This window comes from Dendrobates tinctorius, unplaced genomic scaffold, assembly GCF_039654945.1.
Source record: "Dendrobates tinctorius isolate UK_male_01 unplaced genomic scaffold, ASM3965494v1 ptg000049l, whole genome shotgun sequence".
NCBI classification, from domain to species: domain Eukaryota; kingdom Metazoa; phylum Chordata; class Amphibia; order Anura; family Dendrobatidae; genus Dendrobates; species Dendrobates tinctorius.
This window is the reverse complement of record NW_027361717.1, coordinates 20,189,419-20,212,874: the sequence shown is the minus strand read 5'-3', so window position 1 is coordinate 20,212,874 and position 23,456 is coordinate 20,189,419. Positions and strand designations below refer to the sequence as shown.

Here is a 23,456-nt window from a genome sequence, read left to right as displayed (position 1 = left end):
GCCGCTCCAAGCCCCATGACAGTATAGCGAGGTGGTGACTGTAGCCGCTCCAAGCCCCATGACAGTATAGCGAGGTGGTGACTGTAGCCGCTCCAAGCCCCATGACAGTATAGCGAGGCGGGGACTGTAGCCGCTCCAAGCCCCATGACAGTATAGCGAGGTGGTGACTGTAGCCGCTCCAAGCCCCATGACAGTATAGTGAGGCGGTGACTGTAGCCGCTCCAAGCCCCATGACAGTATAGCGAGGTGGTGACTGTAGCCGCTCCAAGCCCCATGACAGTATAGCGAGGTGGTGACTGTAGCCGCTCCAAGCCCCATGACAGTATGGCGAGGCGGTGACTGTATCCGCTCCAAGCCCCATGACTGGAAGTCAGCAGCAACCAGTAGGAAATTTTCTCCCAGGACGGTGCCCTGGCAGCACTGGGGCCCTATGTCTGCAGATAAATAGGTTTTTCCAAGCTGACAGGTTCCCTTTAAAGCTATATACAGTTTATTTAACAAGTTACTTAAGCTTTTCGAATATAGAATTAATACTTATTCCGTGCTATGAATAAAAATGAATTGTAAGTCTGAAATGCATCACCATCTTATATTGCTTAAGGGTTTACTTTCTCTTTAAGCAAACTGCCAAAGCAGTGTAGGGAGACTTATAGGCCATGCAGCAGTACCTGGGAAATAAAATCTGCAAATAGATTCTTCACAGAGGAAGAGAATAAGGTCTCTAGTGCCACCTGTTGAAGCCGCAATCCTCTTAGTCAATATTGACCCTTTGAAAGGAACATGTCACCTGATTTATGCTGCCTAATCTGCAGGGAGAATGAATCAGAGCCTGGCTGAACGATTGCAGCTTGGTATATTTTTTCTGAAACGCTCCAACGTTTAATAGTTTAATAATTGGCTGAGTACCATAAGCAAAGACCAAACTAGTCCACCGCTGGCTCGGGCTGGCTTCTCCCAGCGCTGCTGCAGGTGAATGACAAGTCTCTCCCTATGTACATATGAGGTAGAGACCTGTCATTCACCTCTAGTAGTGTTGGGGAGAGCCACCGGTGATGGAGCCGGAGCAGTCTTGTTTGAAAGAAAAATAAACCTGTCTACAATTGTGCAAAGTAAGAGACTTGTTTAGCCAATAAGAACAACTGGGAATTCCCTGATAACTTAATTAAATGAGGGATGAAATCCCCAGACTGCCGATTCTGACTTTACAGCTGGGTTGAGCGTGTTTTTATGGATGTCTCTATGTGCCAGTACTCACACCTAGAACTTTGTCAGATACTGTCCGTCTGACTGCAGAGGCAAAGACTCCAGAAGAGGTTGATTCTCCGGCTGAATGCTTGTATTAGGCACAGTAATAACAGCAGTAGTTGCATCGGATTCTGCAGGTGAAAAGATAGTTCTGAACCCGGGAAGTACAGAGATGAGCACTGAATGATGACCGACAAGCAGTAACGGGGGAAGAAGAGAGGAGTTACTGACATCAAAGCTTGACTACAGGGAGAGTGACAGGACAAACTTCAAAAGACACCCCTGACTGTATAGCAGCAACACTACAACAATCATACAATACTGTATGATTCCCAAGTCGTGGGACCTGACATAACTCCACATAACTCCGGTCACATGACCGTTCATACGGGCCCACGGTAACTATAAGTGACTTGGGAACACCATTACCTGTTAGAACGCCCCTGGAAGAAGCACCTTATGCGAAACAGCGCTGTCGGGCGGCGGTGGGGGAAAAAGCTTCACCAGCATTTAGCCTTTACACATTGGCTCCTTTCTTTTCCAGCGGCCAGCTACAGGTAAAATCTTAATCCTAACATTGCTTTGCATTTGATCATTCCTGATATGTTCCTTGCTGTGCCCTGGGGGGTTTTTGGATATATTTCTCTGAGGTGCCATTCCTTTCCTTAGCCCTCCACATTTTCTATATTGAATAGGCAACCTGTCCCTTAGTGCTTGTAGCGCTTTTTGGCAAGTTTAGCATTTTTTTGCAGCTGCTGTTGAAACACAGGGCTTAATATACTGCTTTTTCTTTTTCTTTGGAGGGATTTTCTGGATTTTGGATGTATATTATTTTGAATAAAATCAGATTCTTGATTATCCTATACAGTTTGCACTCCATGGAGATGCCATAACCCCTTTTTCGCTGGTTATCCTAACCCCCCATGTTGGAGACCAATTAGTCCTGTCTTTTTTTTTAATATAATTATGTTATTTTTAATTGATAATTAATAAAAATTGTATTTTTACATTTATCCTTGTTTTCACTTCTTGAATCTTTGTGGTACCTTCTGTGACGATTTTTTGTTGAGATATGTCTATTGAAGTGACTACTGCCTTTTCTGATTTAGGATCATGGGTATAATTTCTTTTTTCTCTATGTAGCAGACAGACAGAAGCACCAGTAACATGTAGGAAATTATACAATAGTACAGAGCAGTGTAGCTGTGAATCCAGCTCTGGTGAAATAAATGACTTCCTAGAACCATCAGCACAGGTCTGTATCCCTACCTATGTCAGTGGTCAATGCCTCTCTCTGATTCATCATCCTTATCCTGTCTCTACTTTGTAAGTGAGCGGCAGCCAGTCTTGCTTTAGCCAAGGTGGACATGAGCTGTTTTTTAGAGTGATGAATTTGATGAATTGTCTGCGTGAGAGGGGAAAGTGGCTCTTTATTGGAGAAAGAAGCCTATTTCTCTGATAAAATATTTTCAAAAATGTCCTATATTCGCTTGTACCATTGATTTATGCAGTGTATTGACATGATGGCGACCATTTAAAGCTGTGATGCTGATATGACACCCACATTCAGGTACGGGCTGTGGCTGACATTCAGCCCTGGCATTTGGGCATTTGAAATCACACAGGCCCATGCCGTCCCCATCCCCAAGCACCAGATGGGATATATTACTAATATTACCCTGGATGGAGGAAATGAAAATTTTCTACAAGACCAATATTTCTAATGATACCCGTGGCCTGCTGGAGTAAGTGACGAAGTGGGCGACTGTGCTCCGTCACAAATCTTAGCAGTATGGGTGTCTTGAGAACACCGATTCTGTTAACAACGTAGCAGACAAGGCAGCCCATGACCAGACAGGCCTTTCTGGCATTTGCCAGAATTGCCAGATGGCCAGTCCAGTCCAGCCCACATTGCCTAACGCAATGCATTGGGTTCTGACAAGACGTCTGTCATTTTCCCCTTAAAATAGTGTTGCGTGTAGGACTGATCGTGACACAATCTGTGATGGAGGCTCCACAAATGTCAACACAGCCTTATACTACATTTCTCTGGCAGTAGAGTTTTTAGGCTTTCAGGGGGTCTTCATTTAGAGACGGGGTCATGCAAATGGAACAACCGATTTAATTAAAATAAAATCTAAAATTCTTGCCGGATATTCATTAATCTCAGCTTCCTAGAAGGTCACCGCCTCTAAACATTACCGGGCGAGAATTTGCATCCGCCCTTGATTGTTATTCATGGCGTAGTAATGGAGTGACATGCGGTAGAGGTCTTACGATGACCATCCCTCTCCAGGAGCCATTCAAGTCGAAGACCTTTGTGCTCCACTCAAGAGGATAGGTGTGTGTGTGTAGAACTTCAGCGCCTCTCCTTGTCACCTCCGCAGAGGTTAATGGGTAGGGATGGAAGGCTGCTCCAGAAATCCTTTGCTGTCCACAGAAGTCCCCATCTCACAGTTTGCTAATGAGGACCCAGCTGCCAAGTGTCACCGCTAATGAGTGACACAAACAGCATGGCGGGAGCTGTTTACAGCCTGAAAAGTTTTAATGGTTTGACCTATAACTTGCTGAGATGAACAAGAAAGTGTTTGTGACATCCTCATGGAATAATCCTCACCATTATAGGACGGCTGTTAGGCCGAATACCTAATACTTCCCGCACACAAATACAAATGTGGCGTTCCTCCGAGCGTCAGTAAATCGCACACTGCGCCTCATTTACTTGCTGTTCGCCACAATAAATAAGGTTTTCTCTTTAGCTGAAAACACTATTGCTTGGTGTATAGGATCATTGCCTGGAGTTCACAGGCAGGCCACCCACCGTGCCGGCTAGGAGCGCCGCCTAATACAAGGTGTCATCAATACAGCAATTATTGACTGTCTCTTTTTTGTGTTTTTTAAAAAATCTTTTTGTTTATTTTCCAAGCAAATCCCTTTTATGCACTTTTCTTCTTTTCGCTGTAGCTCTCCCCAACCTTCAGAATTCCATTTACATATTGGAAGGCAAATAACATATTTTCCTGTCTTTCAAAAGAACTGAGAAAAAAACCTACAAAAACTCAGTACAGCTTTCTCAACACAATAGTCAGACAATAGGCGCTGCCGCCTGTCAAGCACTGCCATCTGCTGTACTCTCTCCTCTCAGCTCCTGTCTCTTCTGAAAGCCATGGACAGATTGGGAGCTCTCGGAAAGGAGCCGCGTGACATGCTCAAAGAAAAGGCCGGCGGATGTACATTCATAAAATAGATATATATCTAGATAGATAGATAATATATATTAGGTAGATAGATGGATAGATGGATGATAGATAATAGATAGATAGATAGATAGATAGAAAATAGATAGATAGATAATAGATAGATGGATAGATAGATAATAGATAGATAGATAATAGATAGATGATAGATAATAGAGAGATAGATAATAGATAGATAATATATATTAGGTAGATAGATAATATATTAAGTAGATAGATGATAAATAATAGATAGAGAGATAGATAATAGATAGATAATAGATAGATAGATCGATAGATAGATAGATACTGTAATAGGTAGATAGATAGATAGATAGATAGATAGATAGATATGGGATAGATAATACATAGATGATAGACAGACATATACATATATAGATAGATATGAGATAAATAGATAATAGATAGATATTAGATAGATAGATGATAGATAGATAGATAGATAATAGATAGATAGATTAATAGATAGATAGATATGGGATAGATAATAGATATATATGGGATAGATAATAGATAGATAGATAAATAGATAGATAGATATGGGATAGATAATAGATAGATGATAGACAGACATATAAATATATAGATAGATATGAGATAAATAGATAATGGATAGATATTAAATAGATAGATGATAGATAATAGATGGATAGATAATAGATAGATATGGGATAGATAATAGATAGATAGATTAATAGATAAATAGATAGATATGGGATAGATTATAGATAGATATGGGATAGATAATAGATAGATAGATAGATAGATAGATATGGGATAGATAATAGATAGATATGGGATAGATAATAGATAGATGATAGACAGACATAAATATATAGATATATATGAGATAAATAGATAATAGCTAGATAGATATTAAATAGATGATAGATAATAGATGGATAGATAATAGATAGATATGGGATAGATAATAGATAGATAGATAGATTAATAGTTAGATAGATAGATATGGGATAGATAATAGATAGATATGGGATAGATAATAGATAGATAGATAGATATGGGATAGATAATAGATAGATATGGGATAGATAATAGATAGATGATAGACAGACATATAAATATATAGATATATATGAGATAAATAGATAATAGATAGATATTAAATAGATAGATGATAGATAATAGATGGATAGATAATAGATAGATATGGGATAGATAATAGATAGATAGATAGATAGATAGATAGATAGATATGGGATGGATAGATAGATAGATAGACATAAATATATAGATAGATAATAGATAGATAGATGATAGATAATACATAATAGCTATCTATTATCTATCACATAACTATCTATGGATAGATAGACAGATAGATAGACAGACAGACAGATAGATAGCTGGATAGATAGATAGATAGACAGATAGATAGATAGATAGATAGATAGATAGATAGATAGATAGATAGATAGATAATAGATAGATAGGCAGATACCCTAGATGGTGTGTAAAAAAGACAGGCAGCACACCGGGGGGCCATTTCACCCATACCAAATGCTATGTTTTGACTCCAGAAAAGAACAGTAATTCGCCTTTCTCACGCCTTCCTGTCTCTTGGTTAGAGGGATCCTGACATCACCAAAAAGATTAACTCCTTCATGCCGTGGATATTTTCTGTTTTTCCTTTTTCATTTTTTCCCCCTTCTTCCAAGAGCCATAACTTTTGTTTTTGCGTAAATACAACCATACGTGAGTGGGTTTTTTGTTGTACTTTTGAATGACACCATTCATTTTGGCATGTGATGCACTGGAAAGCAGGAAAAAAATTCCAAGTGCGGTGAAATTGCTAAAAATGTGCAACTTTGCATTCCTTTTTTTTAATTTTATTTCACCATGTTCACTCTATGGTAAAACTGTCCTTGTAATATGATTCTTCTTGTTAGTACTTGTATGCAGATACCAAATATACATTGTTTTTATAATTTAAAGGAAACCTTTCACCTGAAAAAACAATATTATCCTACAGATGTGGAGTTAATCTGCAGGTTAATAGCGTTGTGAACCTGCCCGGCACGGCACTTAAACCCACGCTGCCAGGAGGAAATTAACTTTATTACTCCTGGTAGCGTTCGGTGTCCAGTCACGGGGGCAGTCACCACTCAGCACATAGCTCCTCCCTCCTGCATAGAATATTACAAGCACCAACTGCCATCTCCTCTCTCAGTAATGGGAAGATCTGTCTTCACTGAATACAGATTTTACCCATGAATTGAGAGTGAAAGATTAGTCCAGGAGGAGAAACAGAAATATTACAAAATTGCTTATTTTGATGTGTACTATTAATTTATGATATAAAAATTAAAATGGCGGCTACGCTTTAAGTCTTGAGAGTCAGAAACAGATTTGTAATGTTATGGAGAAGCTCTGAGTTTATTGGCCGCTTCATTTCACGCTTGTCACACATCTTCATCCCATGCTGCCCTCATTTCTTCCCAGTGCCTTTACTTTCTATCGCTGCGCTCTTTCGCTCTCTTTTCCACTTCTTCACCTTCCTCATTCATCTTCTGGGCCTGTCAGCTCCTTTTACTCATTTTCACTCATCTGGTATTTGTTTTTTACATTTTTACCCCCAATGTGCTATGATATTTTTGGCTTATTGAAATTTTGCTGTATTACATGGAATCGGTTTATTAGCATTTTGCTGCAGGCTGTGTTCCCCGCATGGTGGATATTGCCTCATGCTAGTAAGTAGTATCAATGATCTATTCTCAGTGAGCTGTGCATGTGGTCAGAGCAGCCTGACATGTTCCCAGAGGCTTGAAAACACGAAAATCCAAAGAAACTGAGAATTTTCCATTAATATTAAGGCAGCATACAATATAGATATTTTTTGCACAGAGACATACAATTTAAGCACATAAAAATAATTAGTCTTATTAAAATGCAGTAATATTAGAGTATTTGTGCCGTTCTCGCTTGCTGACATCTTGGTGTATATTTTTGCCTTCTTCAGCCCCCACACTTATAGCTCCTGTGGTGTCATTGAATGGGCTGTCAGAGACTAAGATACTGATGACCCAAGCTCAATATGATCAGGGTATCACTATTAGATCTGTGGTGGTCTTACACATTCGCTGCTTAGCAGATCTATGGAGCCCAAAGGATGCCCGTACCTCCGTGCACTGTGAAGTGGCCATTCTGGGATTCTCCCGGTAGGATCACCCAAGAGTATCCCCTCAAAAGTGGCCACTACAAAGTGTGCTGAGCTGTGGTCTTCCAGCTCTGCACAATGGGAACTGCCCTCATCCATGGCACAAGGGTTGGGGGTGCTGGGTGTTGGATGCCCCACTGATCAGATATTGATGATCTATCCAAAGGATATATGGTCAATATATTGGTCCCAGCAACCACCCATTCATATAAGGACGCTTTCCTAAATATCATTGGCCACTTAAGGGGCATTTACACTCTTATATAATGTTTGTGTAGTGCCCCTGAGGCTCAGTCGCCACAGAGGTACTGCACCTTCTCCTAAGGTGTGGTGCCCCACCATCCAGGTAAGTTGGAGGCTCCTGACCACGCTCCAACACTCGCACCCCACACAATAGAGTGGTTCAGCAAAACCACATTGCGGCTCCTTGCTTAGAGAGAAGCCGAGCACCTTTGGTGGTTCCCTGCTTGGAACACTAAACGTGCTGAGAGGTGGGTGGAGTTGAGAATACACATAAAAGAGCGGGAAGGTTTTTAGGATTAGGAGTCAGTCATTCAGACGGGGAGTCTGAGAGAGGAAGCCACTCGGAGAGGAGTGGGGATCCCTGGAAGAGGGATGGAGGAAGGAGTGCTGCAGCTGCCTCAGTGATCTGAGCCAGCTGGCATGGGAAAGGAAAGAAGGAGAAAGACATTGAACCGAAGCCGGAGCTTCCATAGGAGGGAAAGACAAGTACAGAATGTAGGAGTGAAAAGGAACACAGAGGACGTGGGTGTCATGATCTCAGTGCGGGTTTGACTTGCACACGTGGGGTTAATGTTTGGAACCAGTGCTGATGACTGGCATTTCTGGGGTTAAAGGTTGTGATCCCGGTGCAGGCTTACCTGCACACCTGGGGCTATGATTGTGGCCTCTCCCTGGTTCTGGGGGAGGCTTCTTATAGCCTCAGGATGCTCCCATCCCTGTCAGTTATACTCTTGCCCTTGGCATTGTGTGGTGACCCCTGAGTGTGTTAGTGCTGTGTTCTGGTTACTTGATTCTCTGTGTATGACTCGGTCTGTTCCCTGGATATCGCTTTGGATTCTGCCTGGTACCTTTTATGTCTGTTTGGTTTTGATCTCTGCTTGGCCCTGATTATCCGCTCTGTCTCCTCCCTGGTACTGTACTGTGATCCTGTGTATGACCTTTGGCTTTGTCTGACCTCCCATCTGTTTATCTCTCCTGTACCTCGCTGGTCTGTACTGTGCATAACCTCTGCTTTGCTTGGACTCTGAGTTCTCTTCCTTCTCTGTGTGCAGGACGCTAAGCCCCGCCCCCTTGCAGTCACATGACCATTCACATGACCATAGGTCCTATGCTGGCTTCCTAAACTTCAGCATCCACAGGTCCTGTGCATCGGTACTTTCTGGCTGTACCTGACCCCGGTACCCCTACATTGCGGGTGAGTCACTGCTCAGCGGAGGCTGCACGCCGGCGCTGACACTCAGGACACGCGCACTGGCTCAGTGAGCAAGTACAGTGCGGTGTTCCTGACAGTGGGTTAGAAGAAGAACCCTGCCTAGAAGTTCTAAGCGCAAGGCCGGGGCCCGGTTCCCGAGGTTGTATGGACACTAATGGTTCTGCAACAGACACCGGTGGAGTAGTGGGCTGTAAATGCACTACTCCCATCTAAGACTTGGGGGCACAACAGCAACATGGATAGAGAGCCGGGACTCAGGAGTAGAGAGTCCCCAAAGCAGGCTACAGCTGTCTGCCATACAAGTAGTGTTCTTGGGAACATCTGTCAGGAGGAACTCCAGTGTAACTCAGTACTAGGAGATCTTCACACTTGAAGGTGCTATAGAGGAGACGTTCAGAAAAGGCACATAAGTTGGCGGAGTGTTGGAAGGAAGCATTCCATCTTGCCTGGAGGTTGACTGAGTCCCTGACCCGGAGGACATGGTACAGAAGCGGGCACTACAGACTGTGAGTAAAGCTTTGGAACTACATCCCCTGGTGTCCTCCATTCCTTCCTGCATCCGCCCGCCTGGCACTGCTACATCCCCTGCGCCAAACACTACACCATCTAAGTGTCTCTTCATCTTCACTGCCCTGGGACAACAGCCCTGCCTGTGGAGGGCTATAACATCATTGCTGCACCACACCATCTGTCCCGGAGGATCTGTCTGCAGCGTAGGCTTAACACCTCCCTTGCCGAACACCACAGGTGGCATCACGAACTATTCCATTAACTACATTCCACCATTCACATCTTCCTATTACTTGGGCGCCCAGGGCCACGGTCCGGGTCACCGCTGCTGTGATACATCCCACTGATACCGGCTCGGTACCGAGTACCCCACAGCCCTGGGAGGGCAACCCATTTGCTTTACGACAATCGTGCTGTGTAAACAGGCTGCCGATCACCCGACAATGGAACAAAGTCGCATCATCCTGTGTAAGGCCGGGATCAAACATGCAAGAAACTCGGTTGACTCTAGTATCTTAATACCTGGCACTTTCGCCGGCACTTGGATCGGAGCGTGCGGCTGCATGTATTGCTATGCAGCCGCACGCTCCGCTCCCGAGTGACGGGGCCAATGCCGGGTATTAAGTTGCGAGACTCGACCGAGTTATTCGCATGTGTGATCCCAGCCTAACTAAGACTTGCGCTGCTGAAAACAGTGACAGACTATACCATGATTGATCTATTAGTGACCATTCAGTGGACATCTGAAGTGTGGACGGCCTGTGTAAGCAGGCAAACAAGTGGCTGTTTGGCGGACCTTTAGTGCTCCAGGTCGGCCTGTGTAAACGGACCCTTACTAACCATTATGGCCAGGATAAACACTCAATTGAAGGGCCATTGTGACTTGCACCTTATCGCATCTTAAACTTGTTGTTAGAACTATCTAAAGAGCTCTGGTCCTCTTTTATTCATGGTTCCTTAGGCAAAAGGTCCCCCAAAGTTATCCTTCCGGAGCATTACATAAAAACACCAACAACCACATGACAATCTTCAACCTTGTTGCATAACGTAATACTTCTGTACGATCAGCGTTTATTAGGAAGATCATCAGATCTTTTCCTATTGCCAACTAAATCAATAATTGACCTCAGAATTTACATTATTGAGTTTCTCAATAAAACCGTAAATTAATTTTACGTATTTTTATTACAACATAATCAAAAAGTGACAATCAAAGTGTAATAATAGATCCCAATCGATGTTTGCTGTTGGTTTTATTGATTTGTAATCTGCATCATCACATTAGCTGTGTTCCAGGAGGACGAAGGTCTCACTTCTTGTCCTCCATTGTCCGGTCCATGCTAAACAGTCCAAATTGACCAAACATTGACGTCCTGTCACAGCTGAGCTAGTAAGTGAACGTGCGCCCACCGGTCCTACGATTGGTACCGTGAGAGGGGATTCTTATTCTGACGCAGAGTTACCTCCGCCACCCCTAGTCCAGCATTACGTACCAAATGAAATCTAGATCTGAAAGTCTACTATAAGGGAATAAAATCGTTCTTTTTTTATCATTTCCAAGAACGGAATATATTAAGCATAATTTAAAATTTAATGTGGAAATAAAAAAGGAAATACATAGCCATAAAATAACAGTAAAAATGTAAATGTAATAAAAATAAACAATAAAGCATTAGCGGTAGATTAAATGAGAATATGCCGTTCATGTAGGCGCATTAGCACCCAGTGCGGAATACAAAAAATATATGACTCAGTTGGCCGATTCCCGGGGTGAAGCCGAGTGTGTTCTCATAAAAAGATTTAAATAAAGACATTTGAAAATCATTTCTCTTTTTTTTAAGAGTCTTTACATCCTAGTTACCGTACTGGGGTGGATTGGTGGAGCCCAACAGGGATTTGTATCTAATACTTTGTGGTGTTGGGGGATCAAAATTTTTCTTTGTCCTGGGTGAAGGGAAAGCCAAACTCCATCTTTGTGGTTACATATTCCATGACTTTTTTACCTTTAGATGGTTCTGTAATATTAACCATTTTTAAAGAGAACCATTAAAATCACTATGTCATTATCTGGCAAGGGTTTAGCACTAGTGTTGGTCGAGCAGTGAAATGCGCGAGTGTTCGATACTAGAATCGAAAGTGAATGGCAAACTCGAGCACTTTTCCGGGGTTTCCTCTCTTTCATGCGATACTCAGCGATACCCCAATGTTTGATCGACCAGTGCCGAGTGCGCTCGCCCATCATTATTTAAGACCAAACATGCCCATGCTAAAACCATTGGCATTATATAATAAAAGGATTAATACAACACTAAGATGAGTCCAGCAACAGCAGGCGTAAAGTGCCGAGAAGAGCTACGTCAGATGTTAGTATTTTCCAAGTACGAGAAATAAAGAACGATTATTCTGATCAGAGTGTGGCCGGAGTGTCATATGTTTTTCTTGTATGTGGAGTCATAAAAAAAAAAGTTTCTCCACCTCCTCATTCCTGATAGTCCGTGAAAATCGGACTCAATTTTTTCATGGATCCATTGGCTTGCATTGCCGATTTTGATCTGCTGCCCTGATCAAAATTGGACATGTCTCTGATATTTTCCACGGACCACTCTCTCCGAGGAAAAAAATCAGAAATGAGCACAGTCACATACAATATCATAGGTATGGATTTCGTAAATGCACCTTTATTCACTGCATGTATGGCCCAGATTCATCATTTGTAATTTTTGTATTTTGTCTTTTTCGGTCTTCTCTTTTTCTTTTGCGCTGCCAGATTTTGTACCCAATTCATCAAAAATCGCACACTATGTTTAGTTTATGTTTCTGCATGGTTTAGATGCAAATATTCTATTTTTCAGGTTGTTTTACTTTATTTGATCCTTTTTTGAGCAAAATGCCTCATGATTCTTTCAATAAGTTACAACATAATAGGGGAAAAGGCAGATTTTATACCGTACTAAAGTACAGGAGTGCAATTTCACAACCATTTTTGTGACATGAATTAGTCTAAAACATCTGGATAACGAAAGCCATGCACGCGCTGTCGAGCAAACCAAATAAATGGCGAGTGCTGAAAACTAGCGCAAAAAAAGAGGCACAAAGGCCAGAATGAATTTGGAAATTTGGCGGAAACATTAAAGAAAAAAAAAAAAACGCAAAAAGAATAATGTATTGGCATAAATCTTTATTCTCAGACTGAGAATATCCTACCTATTTACCTACAGTACTCAGTATAAATGAGTACACCCCCTTTCCAAAGTAAGATTTTAATCAATATTTCATTGAAGACAGGAACAGTTTCCAAAATTTTGACAAGACCGAGTTTCATAGAACATTTTTTTAACCCATAACGTGATGATAAAGTTAGCAATTTAACTTTAATTACAAAACCTTCAGTTTTACTCAAATGAGTTGATGCTAAAATGAATAAACCTCACATCAAAAACTACTATTATTTTTCCGATTTTTTTTTTTTACTATTTTACGGCTAGAAATCAGATGACGATCTGCAGTGTGCCAGACACTGTGCCCATGTTTTCCCGTGCAGCCCCATGTAACATGTTTGTGCAGTATAAATACCGCCTAATTATAGTAAATGCATGCCCCTTATTTATTACAGTGTCACTGGTACTAACCAAAAGCTTTAACCATTAAAATCCAGGCCTTATGTCACCCAATCTGTCTCCCAGCTCTCTAACCAGGGCCGGCTAGAACAGTCGTTTACTGCTCCAATGCTCTTTTTCTTTGCGATTCTTTGTTCCGCCCTGAAGAAAGGATTAAAAATGGTTGTGAATTTCCCATCCCCCAAATTAGTGCGCTTCCCCCTCATTTCTCTCTTGTATAAGATCCCTTTCATACCTTTATTTCAATCCTCCTAATTCTCCTTTTGTGTAGTAACATTTTTGCTGTGTGTCTCCGTGCGCCTCCGGCCCTCCTCTTGGTAGCCGTTTCCTTGGCATGTGTCTGCGTTATTTTCGGTGTCTTTTCTGATGGGATTATGATAAATGGATTGGTTTTCCTCGCATGAGCTGGTCCAGCACCTCTTGCTCACATTGGGTCATGCGGTGGCTGCGTTGGGAAAGGAAAGATAGATGAGAATAAAGGATTAGTGAGACAGGACCAAAGGGGAGATTAGCAAGGTGATGGGTAGAAAGGAAGTTAGCCGGACAGCAGATCATGTCGTGGGACCGAGATTGGTAAGGAAAATTTCCTTGCAAAAAAAAAGTAATAGTTATATCCAACAGACCTTCTAGGACACTTCTGTCAAATTCTGCGTTCCTGGATTCTTACACTACAAATTTGCCACTTGTTTTCTGTCCCTATGTCATCACACGACACTCAGTCCCTTAGGACTATTGAGTGATGATCCATGTAGGAGACAAGTGACACAACTTTTCTTTAAGAAAATATAGATAAAACAAATCTGTCAGTACATAGTGACTGTTCAAACCAAGCACAGGCGCTCAGTGCACCCTTTGGCCTGGCTGAACATTTTGGTGCACCATCCCACCTAATTATTTTCCTATTTATCCCTGAGACAGGAAAAGATAAATGGAAATTAGGTAGGTATGGATGTGCATTTGAACAGTTTAGCCACGACTAGTAGTCATTTTGTGCTGACAGACTGCCTTTAACTTATGGCTGAACGCATTTCGGCATACACCTGAAACCTCAAGAAGGCTGCAAACAGCCGAAACACGTTGTGTATATAGTTTTTTACCAGTTTGAATATTTTTTTTTTACCTACAAGCAACCTGAATTTTCTGCACCTAGATTTCTCTCGGTGGCAAAGACAGCGCCATTCCCTGGTCCCCCTGTGTGACATCTACTTTGTGGGATACTCCTGTTTCAGGGTCCAATCCTTCCCCACCAGGTTGGCAGCAGTCTCTTGCAAATACATCCATACTTCAAGTGGGAGTTGTGCCTCAGTTTGCACAACTGTATCAGGTGAGCAAATTCCTATAGATACTCACCTACTCATTTGACTATGTCTCACTACGCTTAGATAATGCCACGTTTCCCCTCTAGTAACTTCAACGCTATAAAAAAATAAAAGTAGTACTCACGCTCACTAATCATCCACATCTGTTCCAACCCTTACCCTTGGGCTCTGGTCTCAACTCCGTATCAACCCACTTGAAGTGGACGAAAATGCCCACGTTGCTGACCACGGGCTGAGGCAGATCACCTATTTATCTGTGTGACCACCACGGGATACATTTCCTCCGCAGTGGCCACGGCATGGAAATTGCCTGCAGTAAACCCTAATGGCAGCCATATTCTTGAACATGTTGCTTGTCCTCTGTAAGGATTGTCTGGTTTAGAAAACCCATTTTCAAAAATCCTAAAAGAAATACCTAATTTAAGGATAAAGGAAGTTCATCATCATCTATTAGCCAGAGAGCAGATATAAAAAAGTGTCTCTGACTCCGGATGACCCAATTTTACACGAACACTATATTTATTTGACTGGGCACTATGTAGTACTTCACTTCCCCCAGTGGTGGCGCTGCAGGGAAAGTGACCACTTGCTACTAGTTCCTCCCGCATATCACAGCTGATCGCCGGTAGGTCCCGGCATCATTGGATCCTTCTAAGAAAAGCCGCGCTCTCTTTTAGGACTTATTTACTTCCTATAAATTTCTTTAATGGAGGGACATGTCCGAGGATGGAAAGTGCGCCAGTTGTGGTGTTGAAAAGTCACATCGAAAACATTTTACTATTGTTTCTGTGACTGGAAAAAGATTTGTTTTAGAATGTAAATCTTTGTTTATGTTGAGCGGGTGATGGCAATCTGCCGAACATCAGATCTGCCCGCGGCGCCTCAACGTTAGAAGTAAACACGGATAATTATCCAGAAAACATTGTTTGTTCTGTGGTTGTTCTTTATGTTGTCTGTTCCTGTACAGTCACCTAGCTGTGAATAGATGGGGACAATGCTGCAGCCAGGAGATCATTCTGTAGCATGGAAGGTGCCTACAATCAGGATGCCTAAGCTCGGTCCTTCCCGACTCTTCATACGGCAGAGTAGTTATATGGATGAATGCCCCATCACAAAATCTAGTACCCGCAAACTGTAATATTATATTTTACAAGAAAGGCATCCAGACCCTCCTTGTACTTTTGTAATGAACCAACCATTATCATATGGCAGAGAGTTCCATAGTCTCACTGCTCTTACAGTAAAGAATCCGCGTCTGTGATTATGATTAATCCTTCTTTCCTCCAGACGTAGAAGATGCCCCCTTGTCCCCGTCACAAGTCTAGATGTAAAAGATCATTACAAAGACCTCTGTGCTATCCTTTCATATATTTGTACATTGTAATAAGATTGGCCCTAAGCCTTTGTTTTTCCAAACTGTCAGGATTCTCTTTTATTTTTAGCTTGAGCCGGCATCACATAACTGCATTTCTGTAATTTGCATACTTGTGGACACCAGATGACTGGAAACTTTTCTATTGAGAGAAGTGGATGAGTTACATGACTCCCAGTATGCAAATCACATACTTGTGGTCACACGACGACCGCTCAGGATGGAAATCGAGGGCAATCATGACAGTGCGCACGTTGCACATAGTAAGGATTCAGCAATCTGCAGCCATATGGAGTGACTGCAGAAATTCACATTCAGATCCCTTTGATAAGTGAGATATTTGCATTCTATCTTGCAGTGAATGATGTACAGTTTAACATTCGGGTCAGAATTAGGTATATTTCATCTGTAGGATTAGGTATATTTCTTTTGATGTAGCTGCGTCGCCTCTGATAACCGAAGCTTTACGATGTTTGCATCGAGGGGCCTGTTGTAATCATCCTATGGACAAATCGGACAATGGGTCTGTAGAAGGTTTTTATGAACAGGTTTCTGTAAAGTGCACCTTTTATCTGATTATAGGGAGATTTACAAAGTTTCCTACGACCCTTTTAAGAAAAATAATACCTTTTTTTGTGCCCATTATGAATGTAAATGCTGGCTTCAAGAGATTTCACTCCACAAGCAATAGCCTATGATTGATGTAAATTGATTCTTTACTTTGATACCTCCCATTACTGTCAAGTGTGTCTAGATCATTAGTATAATTCTTTTATATTACACACTGTTTCACTCAGCACTTTTCATTGGCATAGTTTACCTGGTGAATTGATTCTGGGAGACAGGTGAATAGAGACTGTCAATGGGACCTCCCTCTATGGACGAATCCTAGAAAAGAATGAAATGGAAAAAAAACAGTAGCGGACCAACAACATTAGCATATGACAAGGAGGGAATATTCCTGGCTACAAAATTACCATCTATACCCTGATATCATCTCAGAGAATGACTGCGTGTAAGTGTTTAATTGCAGCATCTTAGTGACCCATGCTGGGCCAGAAAGGTGACAACTCCTATCCAGGCTATTTTGGAGCATTCAGCTGCAACCAAAGGAGTTTGTGGAGTAAAAAAGTGTCGGTTGTAGCTGAGCCTATAAGTCACACAGCTAGAAACTTTTTAATTGTAAGTAGAGTTGAGCGAAACAGGTCGGTCAGATTCAAAAATCGCCGACTTTCACCAAAGTCGGGTTTCGCCGATCGAAACCCGACCCTAGCCTGAGGTCGGCCATGAGGTCGCCGATCAGCGCGCCAAAGTCGCGTTTCAAATAATGCTTCCAGCGCCTTTTCTCACCCAATGATGGAGGACGCACACTGTGGGCAGCGCGATGACATGCGCATTGGCCAGCACCATCTTAGAGAAGGGCATTGAAGTGATTGGCTGGCTTTGTGTGGCGTCACAGTGGGTATAAAAGGCTGTGAACGCCGACCGCCATCTTACTTCTGCCGATCTTACAATAGGGAGAGGTGCTGCTGCTGATTTTGAACAGGGAGAGCGTTAGGCAGGGAAGAAGAAAAAAAACTGCCTCTGCTGATAGCGCTTTTCACTGTACAGTTAGTGTGCAGTGAACGGGGAGGATTTTTGTTGTGTGCAGCAGCGCTGGTGGTGATTAGGCTGCCTTTTAAGGCTACCTGCTAGCTGCATTGCTGTGTGCACACTGCTGTTCAAACTGCTTTTTTCAAAGCACTCCAACTTCTATTATTTTGTCCTGGTGAGTTACTGAGCGTTTATTTTTTCACACACCGTCTAGTGGTGTACGCTCCTCACACACTACCGTGTATTCCGGCTGGTATCACGGACAAATAGAAGCTATCTGGGTGTGACTCTGGAAGAAAAAGCCGAGGAGTTTGTCCGTTCTTACAGACCTACCTATTTGAGTTGTGTCCGTTTTTCAAACAGTTTTGTACATCTGCTGTTTGATTACAATCAAAACTAGACAGAGACAGCGTGTGTCAGTCCGTATACAAATACATGGAGCTTGACAATTTTCCATACAGACACCGTCTAGCGGTGTACGCTCCTCACACACTACCGTGTACCGGCTGGTATCACGGACAAATAGAAGCCATCTGGGTGTGACTCTGGAAGAAAAATCCGAGGAGTTTGTCCGTTTTTCCAGACCTACACCTTAGAGTTGTGTCCGTTTTTCAAACAGTTTCGTATATCTGCTGTTTGATTACAGTCAAAACAAGACAGAGACAGCGTGTGTCAGTCCGTATACAAATACACGGAGCTTGGCAATTTTACATACACACACCGTACAGCGGTGTACGCTCCTCATACACTACCAGGTACCACCTTCTAGCATGGACAAATAGAAGCTACCTGTGTGTGACTCTGGAAAAAAAAGCCGAGGACTTTTCCGTTTTTCCAGACCTACACCTTAGAGTCGTGTCCATTTTTCAAACAGTTTTGTATATCTGCTGTTTGATAACGGTCAAAACTAGACAGAGACAGCGTGTGTCAGTCCGTATACAAATACACCGAGCTTGACAATTTTCCTTACACACATCGTATAGAGCTGTCCAATTCTCCAACAGTATTGTATATCTGCCGTTCGCATTACAGTCACTTTTATACCTAGTCAGCGTGTGTGTGACACTCCCTAAATACATATACAGAGATTGTTAGTTGCACAAAAATAGTATACAGCTGTACACTTCTGATACAGTTCCGTATATCTGCTTGTTGGATTACGGTCCAAAACATACTGTGAGAGCGTCTGTGACTAACATAATATATACGTTGATTTAATTTGTTTAATACACCTTACACAGCTGGACGCTCCTCATTCAGAACCATCTCTCTGCTGGTATTTTTGGTACATTTTCCCAAACATGAGGAAGTATGGTGGAAGAGGCTGCGGACGTGGGCAGGGGGGCGCAGCTGGTACTGATGGTGGTGGTGCATCGGCTGGTTCTGGCAAAAGTACAATAGCAGCTAAGTCAGGAGGTGTTGAGCCTGCGTCATCCCCTTGTCCAAGAAGGCCTGTAAGGTTGCCTTTTTTTGGAGTAGGAAAACCGTTTTAAAGCCGGAGCATCAGGAACAGGTTTTGGCGTACATTGCCGAAATAGCCACCAGCTCTATTGCCTCCTCTTCTGAACGGTCGAAACCTGCAAGCACGGAGTTGTCAGTGCAGGGTTCTAGTCATAAAAAACCCCTTTCCTTGTGTCCTTCACCCCAACCAAAAGTTAAGGATGCGACAGCACACACTTCACATTACTCTATGGAGCTCTTTTCACATACCATGCCTGGGTTATCCAGTCAAATCCTGAATTCCCCAGTCCAAGATGAATCTTACATGGAGTGCACTGATGCACAGCCACTGCTAGATGATTCTGCTGGTACATTGACCCTGAGCATACTATACCACCTTGCACGGTGACAAAGAGGAAGGTAAAGAGGAAGGTACAGATGACTTTGAAGAGGAGGTGATGGATGACCCAGTTCTGGACCCGGATTGGTATCCATTAGGGGAGGAGGGTGGCGCTGGCAATAGTTCAGATAAGGAGAAGGATCCGCAGCAGGCATTGACATCGCAGCAACGGTTATCTAGCAGGCCCGTAGCAGTCCTAAAATGTGGAACAAAAACTAAAAGAGTTGCAGGACAGCTTGACCAGACGGTCAACTTAGCACAGCGTGCAAGGCCAAAAAATGTTTACCATAGTAGGAAGAGTGCAGTGTGGCACCTCTTTGTCCAAAATCCTACTGATGAGGCAAAGGTTACCTGTAAGAAGTGCGGAAGGACCTTTAGCCGAGGTAAACAACTCAGAAATTTGAATACTAGTTGCATGCTTAGACATTTAATCAACATGCACTTGCAAGCGTGGACGGGTTACAAAACCTCAGGTATCACATGTGCACCTGCTCCGACTGAAGGTAGCCAACAACGCTCCATCGCTACCCCCACTGTAAGACCACCACCACCATTAAGCACACCACCAGCACTAAATGTGGAGGTGTTGTCGCAAGGCCAAAGCACTCAGGGAATCACAATGGTTTTGCAACACAACACTGAATCTAGGCCATCACCACCAATACCATCACCAACCCCCTCTCACTCCATCCGGTCCACCGACTATTTCCCCCATATGCAGCTCTCCAGTACAGCTCACCCTGCCAGACACTCTGAGTAGGACAAGAAAGTACTCATCCTCTCATTCGCGTACACTGTTTGAACGTCTACATTGCCAAACTAATCTCAGAGATGATGCCCTACCGTTTGGTTGAAAGCGAAGCTTTCCACGACCTCATGGCCTACGTTGTCCCACGCTATGACCTACCCAGTCGGCACTTCTTTTCTCGAAAAGCCATCCATGCCCTCCACCGGCATGTGAAAGACCGCATTGTCCATGCACTAAAACAGTCAGTGAGTGGAAAGGTGCACCTCACAATGGATGCATGGACCAGTAGGCATGGCCAGGGCCGTTACGTGTCCATCACTGTGCACTGGGTTAATGTGGTGGATGCAGGCTAAACTGGGGACAGCGGCGGTGGAACAGTGCTGCCTAGCCCACGGTATAGGAGACAGTTGGCTGTAGGCTATAGGCTTTCGCTCCTCCTCCTCGTCTATCAGTGAAAGCTCGTCCACAGAGCGCAGTCGTACGAGCACTACATCCACAGCTGGCAGTGTTGCACACGAGGTGTTCCACTATCGAACAGCTAGTGGTAAGCATCAGCTGGCTGTGTTAAAGATGATGTTTTTGGGTGACAACAGACACACCGCGGAGGTACTGGCCAACTACTTGCAGCGACAAACAGAGTCATGGCTGGGCAGTCTACATCTTGAGGCAGGCAAGGTAGTCAGTGATAAAGGCCGTAATTTTGTGGCAGCCATAGCCTGCTCAAAACTCACACACATACCTTGCCTGGCTCACACTTTGAACCTGGTGGTACAGTGCTTCCTTAATAATTATCCGGAGTTAATTAACATCCCTGCTCCATAAGCTGCGAAGACTGTGCTCGCACATCCGTCGCTCGGCTGTACACTCCAGTCGTATGCAGAAGCTGCAGCGATTGCTCCACCTCCCCAAGCACCGCCTAATCATAGACGTTGCAACAAGGTGGAACTCCACCCTGCACATGGTTGAGAGGCTGTGCGAACAGAGGCAGGCTGTAATGCATTTGTGGGAGGATACACGGGCAGGCAGTTTGAGGGAAGACATGGAATTGTCTGGTGTGCAGTGGTCAAAGCTGAAAGACATCGGTAAAGTCCTTCAGTGTTTTCAGGAATGCACATGGCTGGTAAGCGCAGACGACACCATCATAAGCATGAGCATCCCACTTATGCGTCTGCTCATGCAAAGTTTGACACACATTAAGGATCAGTCGTCTGCAGCGGAGGAGGAGGAGGGAAGCCTTGATGACAGTCAGCCATTGTCTTGTCAGGGAACTGTCCTGGACGAGGTGGAGGAAGAAGAGGAAGAGGAGGAGGATGAGGGGGATGATTATTTTGGGCAAGAGGATGTTTCTCAGGGGGCAAGAGAAAATGTTGGCGCTCCAAGGTCAGGGACAGTGTTTGTGCGTGACTGTAGGGATGTGGATTTGCCAGAAACTGCTCCTCCACCCACCACAGGCAGTGCATCATTGACACCTGTAACATTGGCCCACATGTGCTATTATGTCTTGCCGATCCTAAAAAGGGACCCCCGTATTGCCAAAATGATGAGGGATGATGACTACTGGTCTGGCCAGCATCCTCGATCCACGCTACAAAGGCAAATTTCACAACATCATGCCACAGGAGAACTTAGAGATAATTTTGCCAAACAAACAAGCAACTCTGGTAAACCGTTTGTTTGAGGCTTTCCCAGCACACAGCAGCGGTGCTGGTTCTCCCACGAGCCGTAGTGGGCACAATGGAAGAGGTGTTCGTGGTGCACACAGTAGAAGTGGCGTTGGAGACAAGGGTTTAATGACCATGTTGTGGAATGATTTCTCAAATACCGCTCACACAACTGCTAATACTGCATCGATTAAAAGTGACAGGAGGCAGCAGTTGTCAACTATGATTACAAACTACTTTTCCTCCCATATCGATGTTCTCCCTCACAGGTCATTCCCCTTTGACTATTGGGCCTCTAAACTGGATGCCTGGCCTGAATTGGCACAATATGCCTTACAGGAGCTCACTTGTCCTGCTGCTAATGTGTTATCTGAAAGAGTCTTCAGTGCTGCTGGATCAATCCTGACAGAAAAAAGGACCCGTCTGTCAACCCAAAATGTTGATGATCTAACCTTCATTAAAATGAACCATGCATGGGCTTCAAAGGATTTTGTCCCACCTTCCCCTGATGACACATAGGTTACCAGAAAAGTGCCCCAGTTTTTTCCTCCTCTTCCTCGGACTTGCCCAATTACGCCCTTTGCAGCAGCTGAATCTCCAGCCAACACATCTACATATGCCAATTTTTAAACTTCCCTAACTGGGCTGCCCACCCCTCCCCCAAAGGCTGGGGTCAAGACCTGGCACACCCGGGCAAGTGCCGTTGCTCTGAACAGGTGGATAGGCCCACCGATGGCCGACGGCAATGGCACAGGGTCTCTCATAGTACAATACAGTGTCTCAGACGGTGGGAGGGCCCACTCGCCATCAGACACACCAGCATACTATGAGGGGCCCTGTGCCAGTACCGTCGACCACGATTGTGCCCCCCCTGCTTGGTCATGGCCATAGCACTTGCAAGTTGCAATACTTCCTCTCCCTGCTCCACCGCTGTGTAGTCTGGGCAGTTAAATCCTTCACAAGGACGGCCACTAGAAATTTGGTGTATTGATCAATGATGGTTAAGATGTAGCTATGGCCTGTCCTGCTGGCGTCTACCTTCAGATGATTAATGGCTACCATTTGAATTGGACGTCAACTTACAAGCGGATGCAGTGGTGGTTTATGATCACCTTTCACAGTTGTGATAGTCACAGACGTGTGACATTCCTGCCACCATTTTTCTATGTCTCCTCTCATGCCAATCCAATTGAATCGCCTACGGCCTGTGGCTTCTGTCTTTTGCACTCCAAAAATTCCAGACACATCATGATAGGCAGTGAGGACCATGGGTACATCTCTCCCTGTGATCACAATTTGATGGAGACAAGTAACGGTGATGTGATCCACGCTACTGCGATAAAGCAATCCTTTCTTCACAAAGAACCTTTTTCGCTTTCTCCACAGTAATTGAGTGTCTGCATCGCCTCTGCAACATCTACCGGGAGGTTTTCCCACGATGAGTAAGTCCAAAATTTCTGCTAACACTCAATTTTGCTTCTATACTTGTATCCATGTAGTTACCAGTAGAGGAGATTCTTGACTGGCTTACGGAGATTGAAAAATATACGAAGATTTAAAAGTACCACAGCACTGTATACTGGTGTACGCTATGAATACCTTTCCCTTTTCCTACTTTTTTAATTCTGGTGTAATACATAGTGAGCCTGTGAGTGTCTGT

The 23,456-nt window shown here is 43.6% G+C and overlaps 1 protein-coding gene across 2 annotated transcripts in view; it reads left to right on the top strand.

The window, feature by feature from the left end:
- Nucleotides 1–23,456, top strand: part of EPHB1 (EPH receptor B1) — a 434,861-nt gene that overhangs the window by 79,061 nt on the left and 332,344 nt on the right. The gene's annotated exons all lie outside the window — the stretch shown is intronic.